The sequence below is a fragment of the Rhinolophus hipposideros genome, assembly GCF_964194185.1.
Source record: "Rhinolophus hipposideros genome assembly, chromosome: 23".
In the NCBI taxonomy this organism is placed as follows: Eukaryota; Metazoa; Chordata; class Mammalia; order Chiroptera; family Rhinolophidae; genus Rhinolophus; species Rhinolophus hipposideros.
Genome location: NC_138069.1, coordinates 37126716 through 37142543, shown reverse-complemented (window position 1 = coordinate 37142543; position 15828 = coordinate 37126716).

The window sequence follows — 15828 nt, the reverse complement described above, 5'->3', positions numbered from 1 at the left end:
TCTCAAAATGTGGAATGGACCATAAGTCATGAAGCCTATGATTTAATTTCTTCCTCTTCTATCTTTCTGCTGAGAGTTCCCTATAAATAGGAGTGACTGCCTGATTTCGTGACACTTGAAATGAGATGATATCAGTTGGGAGCTTCTGATGCCTGTCCTCCCATGTTCAGTGACTCTAACGGCTTTAGTTTTCCTGTTCAAGAGAAATAAAGGGCACCAAACTCCCTTCACTGCTCATCTTGCCCCATTCTATGTGAAGCCAAGGCATTCTGAAAGTAGCAGACCACTGTTGCCCTTTCATATCCATTATTGAAAGCTGTGTAATAATGGCAGTGATAAAATTATCATTATAATCACTAACATGCATTACTAAGCTCTTCACAAGTTTTAACTCACTATGATCATCACAAAAACTCTAAGCACTGGATGCTATTATTATACCTGTAAAGAAATGGATGCAAATAAAGTTTAATCAATCATCCAAAGTCACGTATTGAGTAAGTTCTTACTACACTTTCTAGCTGTATATTTTCCACCTGCAAAGTGATGAATAGTAATTAGTCTTGATGGGATGGTTGGGTAAGGTAATCACGTAATATGCCTTGCATGTGCCAGACACTCAGTATTGTCTGTTGTCTACACAGGCAGAGACGTTTCACAGAATTTTACATTTCATAGAATTTCACCAGGCTGTTTTATTTTCCCCCTTGGGTGGGTTATTTTAATTGTTATAGTATCTCAGCACCTAACACAGTACCAGGTACAGTATTGGTGCCCGATAAGTATGAAGACGTAAGCACATGAATCTTGGAGTTAAAAAGGGACTTTAAAAGTTACCTAATCCAATCTGACTCATTAAAGGAGTCCTATTTTAAGGGAACCTACGAATAGAGAAGGCAATTAATTAACCATTTTCACAAGGCAGCACACTCTATTATTGAAAAGATCTTATTCTTAGAAAATTCTTCCTTTATATGAAGACAAATGATCTATAAATTGAGGGAATAAACTCCGGTTCTGCCCTCTGGAAGTGCATGAAATCAGGCTTTTTTGGTTTTGTTTTATTTTGCCTGAATCTTCTTTCAGATGTTGCACTACAGCTCATAGATCCACTAGGTACCTTCCGTTACCAGCCAGATATGCCCAGTAACTTCTATTATTCCTCATAAAAACCAGATGTCAATTCAGGACAGTGGTCCTTTGAGATTTAAATAAAATTGGCTTGAGCCTCAAATCCCACATCCTGTGGGAAATCCAAGGCCCCACCCAAGGTTTCTGTGAATTCTTGGGATTTATGTTCTCAAGGTGACCTCTGGCTTTGAGTTCCTAATTCCACAGAACTCTGTCTCACTTATATTTCTTTGCCTTGGATCTTCTCAACTCTTTACCCAACAATGATCGTGACATCAAAATCATCCTTTTGAACCCTTAAACCACACACATGTGGGTGTATGGCAGATTTTACTGATGGTGGTAATAGAGGCGATTTCCACTTCCAAACACACACAATTTGAAAATAAATATTTGGTATTATTGTTCTTCAAATCTCTTATTCATTCTGCACCAGCAATTTATTATTTGTACCTGTTTACCTCGGACTATGTCCTCTAGCACATTGCTCTAGTTCCTTCTCTTCATTATTCTCCCTACATCATAATCTCTCTCTCTCTCTCTCTCTCTCTCTCTCTCTCTCTCTCTCTCTCTCTCTCTCAACAGTATTGAAATCCCTGCTCATTACTTACTCAGGGCTCTGTCCTCCCAAGCTATGTCCACAGGGTCTCATCTTCTACACAAAAGCAATTTATCAAAATATTTTCCTAAACAACAATTACCTTCCTAAAACGGCCCCTGTTACACACGTACAACATGATTTCAACCCTTCTTCTCTCTCCTAGATGTCCTCATTAAACAAGCTTTACTCATTAATATCTCTCTTGGATTAGAGCTCCCAGAAGGAACATGGTGAGGTCTGAGCAAATGGCTTTAGTAATGTAAAAACTGTACATAATAGAGTTCCAGAATAGTGCCTAGATAGGGCCTGAATGTAATATAAATGCCAGACGTGAAGAACATGGTGTCTGTTATTTCTTCTCCTTCAAGGTGTTTCAGCCAGCCAGAGATATAATTTACATATGTATGTAACAGTAGAATCCTTCGTTGTTACTCCTGCAAATATTTTGCACCCGCGCTGGGACGCAGACACCCTGTGCACATGACTCTCATTCAGAGTGATGAGCATGTTCTCTTAATCTGCTTGTACCTGGGGAAAGTTCTATTAATGTCACATGCATACTTTTTAATCTACATTTGATTGCTTATGGATGTCAAGATGGGACTTGGACATTTTTAAAGCATAAGCAAGCAATCAGAGAGATCCAGAGTGATGATAACAAGTTGGGTCACCAGTTATGATTTCTGCAGACAGTCTTGGAGTGCCCTCGAATGCTAAGTTGAGACTTGCTATTCAGACTTGATGGCTTAAAGGACAGAGAAACCCGGGATTTGTTTGGTTAGAACAGTGTATGTTTCCCAAGTACTTACTTTGCGCCAAGGACAGTACTAAATGCATTGTATCTATTATTTAATGTCCTCTTCCCTAAAACCCTTGATTACAGGTAACTTTCCCCATTTTATGGATGGCAGAGCTGAGGTATACAGGAATGAAGCAGTGTGCTCAAGGAGACCCCGCTAAGGCGCAGGAGAACGCATTGCCACCTCGGGCTGGCTTGAAAGCCAGCGTTCATAACCACGGTGCTGCTCTCCCACCCTTCCCACCCTGACAGGCGGGAGAAAAGAGGCCAGCTAGAACATTCCTCTTCTGAATTTTCATTTTTTTGCAGGGTGCCTGAACAGCTTCCTTTTGGGTCTGTTACATACCATTATTGGCAAATGTAAACCAGGTGGCTGGTCAGTTGTTGTGCTTTTTTTTAAAAGAGAACCTGGGAGAGGAATTGCTTCTTTGTCTTTCCCTTGTGGGAGCCAGAGTTGCATAAGAAGTAATAGGAGAGTTCACTGAATTTTAAAGAAAAGAGAGGCAATGGCTCAGAGGGGGCATGAAGAGGTTACCAGGGAGGTGCAGGGGGTGACAGCCCTCTGAGATGAACTAGCCCCATCTCGGTCTCCGTGGAAATGTCAGTCCCTTTCATAGAGGATTATTTTGCATCTTGATTAAAGTGTCTCAGGAGATGAACCTCATTAAACAGAACCAATGGGTTGAAAGCATGTAATTAAGCTAAACCATTTTTATTCTTCTTAATGCCTTAAGTACCTGTTTGTGTGGAGGCCTGAACATCAAATAGCTTCCTCAGGCAAAAGACAGTGGGAGCCATGGAGTTACAGCAGTGAGAATTCTCTGGACCATTAAGAGTCCTCATGTTTCCTCAGGGGCTGAGCTTGCCCTCCCAAACTTTCTACTCCTATTTCACAGAAAGTACATGTGCATACACACACTCACACACATTCACACTCACACTCACCACACACCACACATACATTCACACTCACACACACTCACACATATACACACACACACCACACACACCACACACAAACTCATACACACACATACTCACACACACACTAACATTCTAGAATTTCAGAATCAGAGACATTTCTTGGTACATCACATACTTCACTGATTTGCTGGTTGATTCATTCATTCATTCAAATGTAGTAATTACCTACTGTGTGTCAGACACTGGGAGCCCAGGAGGGACTCAAGCATGTTTCTGGCCTCAAGGGATTTACACTCTAGTTGAAACACAGCAGGCTTCTTTTAGTGCTCTGTAGGGATCCATCTTTGGTCTCTTTTCTTTCCTTCTGTTTTCACTTTATATCTTCACCTAGGTGAGGTTAGCTATTCTCATGAATTCACACCATTTCTATGAAGATGATTCTCAAATATATGTCGCCTGCCCAGTCCTCTCTCTGGCGCTTCATACCGTCCCTAACTGTCTCTATGTTTCTCATCTTCAATGATTCACATGAATCTCAAAGTTCACATGACGGAAACTCAACTTTCAATTGTCCTCTAAAACCCTTCTCCAGCCTTCTTCCATCTTGGCAAATGGACCCGCCTTCCCCCCAGGAGTCCAAATCAGAAAACTGAGAGACATGAGAAGCTCCCTTTTTCCCTCTTATCTCCCACATCCGGTGAATCTACAAGCCCTCTCCCTGCTACTTTCAAAATTGATCTCATTAGATATGTGTCTTCATCCCTCCTGCCGTGTCCTTACTGTAAACCGCCATCATCCTCCCCCGTCCTACTACAATCGCCGCCTAAGAGGTGTCCTTGTTCCCATTTTTATCCAGCTCCAACCTGTTCTTCACACAGCAGCGAGAGTGGTCTTCTCAATGTGCAAGTTGGACTGTCCCCATTCGGCATAATTTAGCACACTGGTCACAGTAATTACAATGTTCTACAAGCCTTCCCAGATACAGTCTCTGCCTACCCCCAGCCTCTTCTTAGAAATCTCAGCCCTCACAGGCTTGGTTTGGCTTGATGTTAGGTTGCGGTGGGGGAGAGTATGTAAGAGATTCCAAAGTCCTTAGGATAATAGCTACCACGTGCCCAGCCCTGTACTAAATGGTTTATTTGTAGAATTTATAATCTCAAACCACACTCCCTGGAAAGACAGGCATTAATATACCCATTCTACAGATGAAAAGGTCTAGATGCGAGGTCACCCAGCTAGTGACTAGAAGAACCTGGGCTCAACCCCAGACTGCTTTCACTTCAAGATGGACCTTGTGTCTGATTTATCGGTTGTGCCTCTTAGCACTCAACAAACATACGGCCTTAAATCCAGTGTCAGTACCTGCTTGAATGAGAATTTGAACCCATAACTCCAAAGCCTGGGTTCTTCCTATGCTACAGAAATGACACTTTCTCTTCTACTAGGAAGCCTTCTTTCAAGACCAGTAAACCATGAGAAGAGTCCTAGCTGTGCAGAATTTAAACTTCTTTATCAGTGACAGTCAACAGTGCTATTTGACGCTGGCATCATAAAGAGCTTTTATAAAAGAATGGTGCACAGGCCCTCCCCACAGGGACTCTGGTTGAAATGGACTGTGGTGGAATCTGGGCTCCAGGTATGTTTTTAAATCTGCCTTCAGTGATTCTAAGTTGCGGCCAGAACTGAGAAGCTGTCCCAGTTTGGTTGGAAGGAGGCTGCCTGGTTCTAGCTGAGCTGATTCTCTTGGGCTGTTTCTCCCTTTGTAAACCCATTGGCAGCCCAGGGCAGCAGGCAACTTCAGGGCCTGGGTAGTATTCCTGGACAAACCAGTATTTTGAGAGGCAAACATAATAAAGAGTTTTTCTAGGGGCTATTTGGTTTCCCAGGATCGTGTGAATGATCGTTTCAGATCTCCTCCAAACATTCATTTGGTGCTGAGCAGCCCCTAAGGAATATAATCCGCATCTCTCTTCCTACCATTCTCCTACAGTTTCTTTTCAAGTGGGAGATGAATGGTTCCTGAAGGCTGAGGCTCCATCCATGTCTAGGGGCTTCAGTGGCTGCAGCTTTGCAAGCCTGGTGAAGTTCTGCAGGGAGTTTGGGACAGGCCGAGGAGTTAAGGATCAGAGTTGGATAGGAGAAGGAGATACGAATACGCTTTCTGGCTTTGCCCTCATTTTCCTCTTTCTCAGAGCTGCCCCTTGTGCAGACCTCAGGCGATAAACTGGGGGTTAAAACACATTGGTTTTCATTTTAAAGAATAAGAATAGTAGTCATATTTGTTTGCAGTCTGCGAGTCTTACCCTCTAGTGTCAACATTGACGTGACAGCGAGCGCCTCCCTCCCCCTTATGGTCGTCACCCCATCGAGTACCGTTCATCAGCATCAAAGGCGTTGGGGTCCTGTCTACTCCCTGTATACAGCACAGCTAGATGACTGCGAGGCTTCACTCTGGGGCCTGCTTCTCAGGCTCCTGAGCACCGGCCCTGACTAATGGAGTGCTGTAGGCAAGTTACCGTGCCGCTGTTTCTCTAGCTATACACCGGGCACTCTGATTTACCTCGCTCTAAGTTACTGAGATTAAAAGAACATGTGTGAAGTACTTCCTGGCACTTAGTAAGTACTAGATGAATATTTGTTTTCAAATAGCATAAAATACAGCCCATAACTCCGTGGATTAACTGTCAGCTTGTCTAACTCCCATGAGTAACACAGGCTAATGTTCAATCTTTGAGTTTGTGGTATTTCCCAATTTGAACATACATATTCTATGTTGAGGTAGAGAGTAGAGGAGACTTCTCTGTGCTATTCTCTCCATCTTTCAGTTCATCGAACAGGCCTGGGATATTAGCTGTGGACTCCTGGGGTGCTCCATGAGGCCTCCCCAGCGTCCCCAAAGCCCTCACATCCCTTCTTGGGGGCTACTGTGTCCCTCTGCTCCCACACTTGCTTAATCCTTTAAAATCTTTTGTTTCCCCCACAGTTCACTCCTTATCCCCCACCAAGGTTCTGCCTAATCATTCACTGAGAGCAGCACGATTTATCATTGATACAGCTTCTTTCTTCCAATACTGCTTAAAGGTAGGAGGTTAGAGCTTGAGAATGGAGGGAGGAAGGCAAGAAGATGCCCTCACCATGGTTTTGCCATAGAATGAGTCTCTACATGATAATCAGACCTTTTATTCTATCAATATTAAATCCTTGCTGGTGTATTTTATTAGTTGATATTATGCTAAAAGTCCTTCTCTGTCATTTATTTTCTGGGCTTCTCATGTGCCGGCTTCCATGGGGAATATATCTATCTCATCTTGAAATCATAGCTCTCTGCGGGGCACCTACCATGTGACACACACTAACTAGATTGGTGCTGTTTATACTAAGACCCCTCAAAAGTAGGCAGGTATTATCCCAATTTAGAATAAAAGAAATCAAGGATAGAGGGATTTCTTCCTCCCTGTGATGCTGCTTTTCGAGACATTAAAAGATGAGTCACTTCAAGAACCACAGGCACCAAAATAATTAAAGATTGCTTTAACCGCATTTTTACATTTATTCTTTGAAGCATCACAGTAAAACATTTAATATCTTCCTCATTATGCAAATAGGGAAACCAGATTTCAGAGGATTGAAAGGGCATGCCCTCGGTGACACAGCTCGTATAAAATTGGGACCAAAAGCCAGGTTTCCTGACTCGAGTCCCACATCCTGCTCCCAGGACCAGTTGTTGTCATTACCTTGTGGCTTTTCTTAGTGCAGAATTGGCATGTAGTCGGTCATCATCATATGTTTGTTGAATGGATGAATGAAAAAGTGAAGGTTGTCTTTAGTTCCTTCTTCATCTCTTTTTTCTGCACCCCCTAGATGGCTAATCTTGGTGATACACAGAAGTTTCCTACCCTGTGGCACCCAGGAAGCTTCCCGTCCTGTTTCTGAAACCTATAAAAGCTTAGCTGCCTTTTATCCCATTCTTTCTTGGTTATAAGAACATAAATTATAAAATCAGTTAATGTTTATTGAGTATGTACTGTTCATTAGGTACTTAACCATATTAAATCCTAATAGCAGATTTAAGGGTTTAGGATTTTTATTTCCATTTACAGATGGAAAAACCCAAGACCTTAAAAACTCCATGACTTACAAAGCTAGGAAAGAGTAGGGTCTGGTGTTCTATCTCAGATTTCTCTGGCCCTTCAAGTTGAGGGTCATGCTTGCTGAACTTTCCTGCCTCCCTGCAAAGCTGACAGTGACTGCCAAGAGTTTATTTTTTTTACCCATCCTTCCCAGATGACATTTGCATTTTAATAAGGTCTTTCAACATGTTAGCTCAACAGTTCTCAAAGTGCAATCCCTGGGTCTCTGGGGTCCCAAGAACCTTTCAGGAGGTCTACAAAGTCAAAACTATTTTCATAATAATACTAAGATGTTATCAGCCATTCTCACCGAGTTAACATTTGCACTGATCATGCAAAAGCAATTGTGGACTTAAGTGCTGGTCTTAGAACAGTCAAGGCGGCAGCCATGCTCACCTGGCATTGCCTTCTGCAGCACCATCACTCGTGGGAAAAACCTAAGGCAGTTTTCTTAAGAACATTTATGAAGAAGCAATATTGTTAATTTCATTAAAATCTCAACTACTGAGTAGAAATATTTTTCTGTTTTCTTCTGTTCTACTGAGTAGAAATAATGTTTTCTGTTTTTGGACAAAATGGGAAGCACACATAAAACACTTGTGCTGCATACCAAATTCTCAAGGAAAAGCACTTGTGGGATTGCTTGAATTGTGAACTAAATTTGTCACTTTTGTCATGGAACACCATTTTTTCTTGAAAAAAAAATGACTGACAAAAAACCTGGCTATTCAGACCTGATTATTTGGCAGACATTTTCTCAAAAATGAAAAGTGATTCTGTCACTTCAAGGAAAACAACTGACAGTATCTGATGTCAGTGATAAAACCTGAGCTTCCAAGTGAGAATTAGAATTTTGAAAAATGTGTCTGCCACTGTGAGCTTGACAGTTTCCCAATACTTAAAGATTTTTCTGATAAGATCAGTGGTGATATTAACTCAGTGATTCTTTTTATATTATATAATAAAATGTATCAACATTTGGAAGATCTGCATAACTTAGTGAATCAGTATTTTCCAAATGATTAATGTATAATGTTACAAAACCATACAGGGGTAAAAAGATCTATTCAAAGTTCAGGACAAATCGATGGATTTTAATGTAATAGAGTACCATGTTTCCCCAAAAATAAGACCTAGCTGGACCATCACCTCTAATGCATCTTTTGGAGCAAAAATTAATATAAGACCCGGTATTATCTTACTATAATATAAAACCGGGTATAATATAATATAATATGATATAATATAATATAATATAATACCCGGTCTTATATCAATTTTTGCTCCAAAAGATGCATTAGAGCTGATGGTCCAGTTAGGTCTTATTTTCGGGGAAACGGTACAAAAAGTTCATTGATATGTGGTCAGGTTCCACAGTCTAACTAATGTGTTTTGGTGTCGTAAAAAAGGAATCACCAAAGTTGTCTAAAAGGGCTATTTAAATACTCCTCCCTTTCCCAGTTACATACTGTGTAAGGTGGGATTTTCTTCATAACCTTCAACCCAAACAACATATCAAAACAGATTAAAAGCAGAAACAGATATTAGGATCCAGCTGTCTTCTATTAAGCCAGACATTAAAGGAATTTTCAAAAATGTAAAACAATGACAGTCTTCTCACTAAATATTTTTGTTTTGGAAAATAGTTTTTGTTTTTTTTTTCAGACAAATGTTAACATGTAATGGCATTTTGCCATTTTAAAAGGAATTAGTAAATTATAGTAAATATTGAGAGGTATAATTCACATAAACAAAAGTTCTTGGGGATCCTCCATTATTTTTAAGAGGATAAGTGGGACTTGAGACCAGATTGCGTGAGAACCCCTGCTTTAACCCAAAGAAGTGATGATTTGTGTGTTTCTGATAAACCAGTGGAATGAAGAGGATGTTTTATCCTCTCTCCAAAACGAAATGGACAATCTATGCTTGTTCTTCTGAAAACATCTGCACCCAGAGAACCCCCAGTCAGGAGTTGGGTTACGTGCTGTCCCTACATTCCCATTTTACAGTGCCACTTAAATCAGTGCTCAGGCGAAAGCTTAGTGTGACATGCATTTAATTCAGATTGTTTTTTCATGGATCATGACCTTAAAACTATAGGAGTGAGCTGGGGAGGGGACTTCTATATAGTACCTCTGAGAGGGTATCTTTCACTCCCATGGTGAATCTTAGCTGGAGAACACTTCTTGGCTGGGTCTGAGAGTCTGTATCTAATTAATCACCTCTTCAGTCGTTCAAGTGGACAGCCCTTGGGGCAGGAAGGGAGAGGCCTGGGAGGCAGAGCAGAATAAACATCTTAATCCAAATCAAGACTGAGGCCAGCTGCCCAGGCTGTTCTTGTGGCCACACTCCCAGGGCTGCTGCCCACTGCTGCCCCTACTTTACTCCACTGCCCCTTAAAGGTGCCTCCTTCCCTCTCCTTCCCACGCAAGCAGCCCTTCCAGTGCATGCATTTGTGGGTTGAAGTCTAATTGCTAGCTGTGCTGGGAAGCCTGCCTCCCTCTAATTCAGCCTTGACACAAATAGCTAGAAAGTTCACTTGCAAAGCCACAACTCCCACAGCGATACACAGAGGGGTCCCCTTCTAGAAAGCAGACTTCTGTTCCATGCAAGTCAACATCTACTTACTGAGCACCTATTTGGTACTCAGCACGCCTTGTGAAGAATGAATTCCAAAAGCAAATTGGACAGAATCGTCAAGGCTTGGAGTTTCCAGGCATCTCAGTCTAGAATTCCACCCTCACACAGGAACTTCAGGATGAAGAGTTGACTGCCTCTTCAAGCATTTTCAGAGAGCTTTAGTTCCTAGAAAATTCTTTCTTCTTCTCGAGGAGAGACTGCATAGAAACACAGTGGTTCCGCCCCCCAGGGTTTTAATCCTGGCTGTTACTTAGGATCTTGAGCAAGTTGCTTTATCTGCCTGTGCCTCAATTTCCTCATCTGTAAGAAGGGAATAACAATACCCATTTCAAGCCATTGTTGAATTAAAATAAATTGTGCTTGTAAAATGTATCGCCCAGGTCCTCACACAAATTAAGTGCTTTTTAGATCAGTCCCCCCGTGTAGTCACCTTTGGCGGTGAGCCGATTTGGTAACCGGCTCTTTTGTAACTAAAATAATCACCTATAACACAGGTGCATCCCTGCTCTAGAGCTCACTAGAATTTTAGGACCTTGGGCAAGTTATTTTAATTTTTCTAAGCTTGATTTTTTTTTTTCAATCTGTAAATTGGAGGTAGGATGGATTGCTACTTAAAAAGCTTTTGTGAGAAATAAAGTGGATACATGTTAGCTCTGTGCTTGGTACTAGTGGACTTCATTATTATTCGCTTCCATCCATTTTTGCCCTGAGAGATGTCTCCCTTGGAAGGTCTTTGGTCCCCTTTTTGGATCTGTACAGCTAAGTTAAATCTTTCTTCCAGGTAGATCCTTCACTGTAATGTCTCCCACAGGTTGTTTTCCCCTATTGTAGACTTCCCCAGGATCTCCAAGGCATTTCTCATATAAGGTTTTGAACACCTTTCACCTTCCTGGGAGTGTTTCCCGGGTGGCCTTCAGGTTGTCAGGGTTCTTTTCAAATATGATCTTCAGATTTAACTGCAACTCCACGTGCAGATTGACCAGCCCAGGACACTTTGAGACCATCCTCTTCACTGTGTGTGATGCTAAGTTTCTTTGAATCAACCAAAGGTTAAGTGGCAGTCTGCCACATTGTTCATTCCTATTGAGCTTGTGATCAACTGAAGTCACGAAGTTGTTTTCACGTTTGCTGCTCCTGAGCCATGTCTCGCCAAGTCCACACTAATGAGGTCCACACTAATTTTTTAAATCACAAATATAGTGTTTTTTCTTGATCTCTAGAGTAACACTACACAGCCCATCCTTTGCTCTCATCTTCTGATTAATATGGGGCCTACAGAAACTTACCTTGGCCTCTAGATTTCTTAAACTTTCAGTTTTCTGCCTCTCATTCAGGGCAGCGTGGCTTCCAAGAAAATTCAATGTGGGGACAGAGTCTCAGAGAACAGTTTCCAAGCTCTCGGCCTCACGTGGAGGGGTGCTGGCTCGGGTGGCAGACGGTCATCAGCTTTGACTAGTTGGCCATCAGCTGTTGCCAGTTGGCCATTGGCCACCGATATAGCTGCCGTGGCTAAACTAGCAAGCGCGGATTGTGGATTGCGGATTGCAGAGAGGCGCGGATTGCAGTGAGCAAGTGAGGTTGGTTGGCCGGCTTGGTGGGTCAGTTGTTTGGTGGGTCGGTTGGTTGGCAGAGAAGTGAATGGCGGACTGCGGATCATGTGACTACTACTGTGTGTGTGTCTCGCCTGGCCTCCAGAGAGAATATAGTGGTGGCCTCTCCCATCTATGCCTCCGTGGGTGTTCCTTTTTGGTCTAGCCATATCCTGCGTTCTTATGTGGGAGGGGGACCAGAGGCCCCACAGGCAGCCCCGCATGACAATTCAGTACTGCATTCTACCTGGAGAAGTATTGGGGGGGAGGGGCGGATTCCCACAGCTCCCTGGCAGGCACTGCCTCCAGCAGAGGAAGCCTCGAAATCATCTTCCTAGAGATTCTGACAGGCAGCTGTCGCACAGAGAAGATGTAGATCTGGGAGAAATCTCCAGGGTCACGTTGTCATTTTACAGAGAGTGGAATGGGACCCAAAAAGTCGTACTTGTTCAGGTGCATGGCAGAGCCAGTTGCAAATTCATCCTCATTTGACATCTAGTACTATCCCACTCCATTTATCACCAACTAAGTATTGTACTGGGCACTGTAAGAGAGTCCAAGGAAGTAGACTATTTCATCAAGTTAAAGATGCACATTATTTCACATTTTAAAATCTTTGAAATAGAGATGCTATTTATAATCAATGGCATGTCTAATTGTCAACATATATTCTTTTTTTAGGGGAATGCAGCATTTATTTGGGTGTCTTAAATTCAGTCAAATGTGGTTTATGAAGTGGCTTCAATCTTCAAGGTGTTTCCTCTCTACCGTGTTTCCCCAAAAATAAGACCTCATTGGAAAATAAGCCCTAGCACGATTTTTCAGGAGGACATTCCCTGACCATAAGCCCTAATGCGTCCTTCGGAGCAAAAATTAATGCAAGACCTGGTCTTATTTTCGGGGACACATGGTAGTTAGGAAGATGATATTTTTTACGTTTGATGTCACAATAAGCTGTATAAGACAGAATATTATTGGGAAGTTCACACTAACATCTTTGGCTATAGAAGGGAAAAAAAAAAGATTGGAAAGGCAAAACTCATCATGTCCCTACACTCCTTTTTTAAAATCCTTCCCATGGCTTCCTCTTGCTCTTAAGATGAAGGTGAAAGTCCTTACATGGGCCACAAGGCTTGGCATGTCCTGGCCCTTCCTAAGTCTCCATCCTCACCTTGCACCACACCTCTCTCTCTCTCTCCCTCCACTGTGGTCCTCTGTTACTCCATCATCTTGCCATGCCTCTTCCCACCACGGGAATTTTCCCCATGCTGCTTTTTCTTCCAGGAGTCCTTCCTTCCATTCTGCAACCAGTAACTCTTAGTCCCTCCTCCAATTTCTTTACAAGGATCACTTCTTTGGAGAAACCTTCACTAATTCCCTAACTAGGTCAAATAGGTTTCTTACATGCTCTCAAAAACATGTAAGAAATCTTTCTCAATAGCCCTTGCCATGGACACATGTAGTTCTACATTCATTTGGTCATTTGAGTAATACCAGTTCCCCTCTTAGACTCAAAGCTCCTTGAGAATGGATTCCGGTCTGTTTTTCTCATCATTGTATCCCAGGACCTAGCATGTACATAGATGACGTCAATAAATATTTGTTACTGAATGAGTGAATGAATGAATAAATCAGTGGCGAATCTGCGCATGTTTATAGAAAATTTCATGGTGGCTATATGATTTGACCTTCATCTTAAAAAATGATAGGCAACGAGCATAGAGAATAAGAATAGTACAGTCTTTGGGTCACAGAAACATAAAGAAAAATCCCAATTCTGCCTTCAGTGGAATTATTGAGGTCATTAAACTTAATCATATATAAGGTACTCATGCAGTGTCTGCAATGCAGATAACACTCAAATCACAGCTTTTATTGTTAGTGTTACATCCTCATCTTTAATAGGTTGTTTGGGGTAGGGCTCATGCCTGATGCAGTGTTTTTGTACATTCCTAGTGCCTTCTTCCTGCCACGTGTCCATAAATGTCCATTAATTGAATGCATGGCATTAAGACTAAAGAAAAGTTTCAGGGCCGGCTGGATGGTTCAGTTGGTTAGAGCACGAGCTCTCAATAGCAAGGTTGCCGATTCAATTCCCACATGGGATGGTGGGCTGCACCCCCTGAAAGTAAAGATTGAAAACAGTGACTGGACTTGGAGCTGAGCTGCGCCCTCCACAACTAGATTGAAGGACAACTACTTGGAGCTGATGAGCCCTGGAGAAACACTGCTCCCCAATAATCACCAATAAAATTTATTTAAAAAAGAAGTGTTTCAGAGGGCAAGTATAGGGATGATTGAATTTGCTTTCTACCCAGATCCACATCTAAATAATAACTATAAAAGTTGCCTTCATGTTTTCCAAGAAATCATTTATGAATGGTAGGAAATCATTTATGAATGGTAGGGAATCATTCAGAATGGTAGGGAACGTTATACATTCTCCTGCTCAGTGCAGATATTCCCTTTCAGCATCTGTGATGCAGCAGAATTTTCAAGGTTGTCACCAGTCCGTGGGGAATGGACTCCCTAAAACAAGCTTTACAGGGAGGGCTTATTGATGCCATGGGCTATGAGTTTCCACTGTGGCCCCCCTAGGGCAGTTCACAAGCTCTTGATTCCTAGCTCTTTAATCTGGCTGTCATTTTTGGCTGCAAGCCTCATGGTATAGAAAGTTTGACACAATATGTTTAAGAATCAATTTCTTTTCTTTCATCATGCATAGATTTCAGTGAGCCTTTTAAATCCATGAATATTGGCATTTTCTCAGCATAGAAACCTTTTAATCTATTTTTACGTTTGATCATTGCTTTTAGTTCCATTTTATAACACTATTTGTCTATATATTAGATGTCTTTTCTCATCTTTAATTCTCCCTTAATGTCTTCATATCTTTGTTCTTTTTTTCTGAATTAAATTTTTTTATTTTGAGACAGTTGTAAGAAATAAGACAGAAAGATCCCGTGTACTCTTTGCTCAGTACCGTGTACCCTTTTCTCCCACGGTAACACCTGGCAAAAGTAGGGACTCACAAAAAGAATATTGACATGTATACAATCTACCCATCTTATTCAGATTTCCCCAGGTTTACTTGTACTCGTATATGTGTGTGTGTGTGTGTGTGTGCATGTGTGTTTTTTTGTGTGTGTGTCTGTGTGTGTCTCTGTGTGTATATGTGTGTTTGTGTGTATGTGTGTGTATGTGTGTATGTGTGTACGTGTGTATACGTGTATGTGTGTATATGTGTATGTGTGCATGTGTATGTATGTGTGTGTCTGTGTGTGTCTGTGTGTATGTGTGTGTATTTGTGTCTGTGTGTGTCTCTGTGTGTGTCTGTGTGTGTCTGTGTGTGTATATGTGTGTTTGTGTGTATGTGTGTGTATGTCTGTATGTGTGTGTTTGTGTGTATGTGTGTTTGTGTGTATATGTGTGTTTGTGTGTATATGTGTATGTCTGTGTGTGTGTTTGTGTGTGTGTGTGTGTGTACTTAGTCGTCTGAAGTTTATTACGTGTTGATCCACTTTCCACCACCATGGTTAAGACACAGAGCACTTCCATCTCCACAGAGATCCCTCATGTTGCCTGTTTATAATCACACCCAAGTCCTTCTTGCCTCACTTCCCACTTTGTTCTTTTTCTCTGAGTTAATTTTATGTTTGTCTACCACATTACAATTTGAATTTCTGCCATATCAATCCTGCTCTTCACTGCTTCTAGTAGAAATGATAGTTCTACAGTTAAAACCTTGTTTCCTCACAATCCTTTTAAAAATATCTTCTTCATGTCTCTTGTTTTGTTATTCTCTTTTCTCCTTGTAGCTATTTTCATATGAACATAAAATTGTATAGGAGCCTGGAGAATCATCAAATCCAGGGAGGCAAATTCTTGGAAAATACGCTGACCCACACTTCTCTCCAGTGGCAGATGGGTCTGGTCAAATACTGCCATGGCCTGCAGTTCTCCAGGCAAATACAACTAATTAATTGTATCTGGCCTACAAAAGCAAATCTGTTT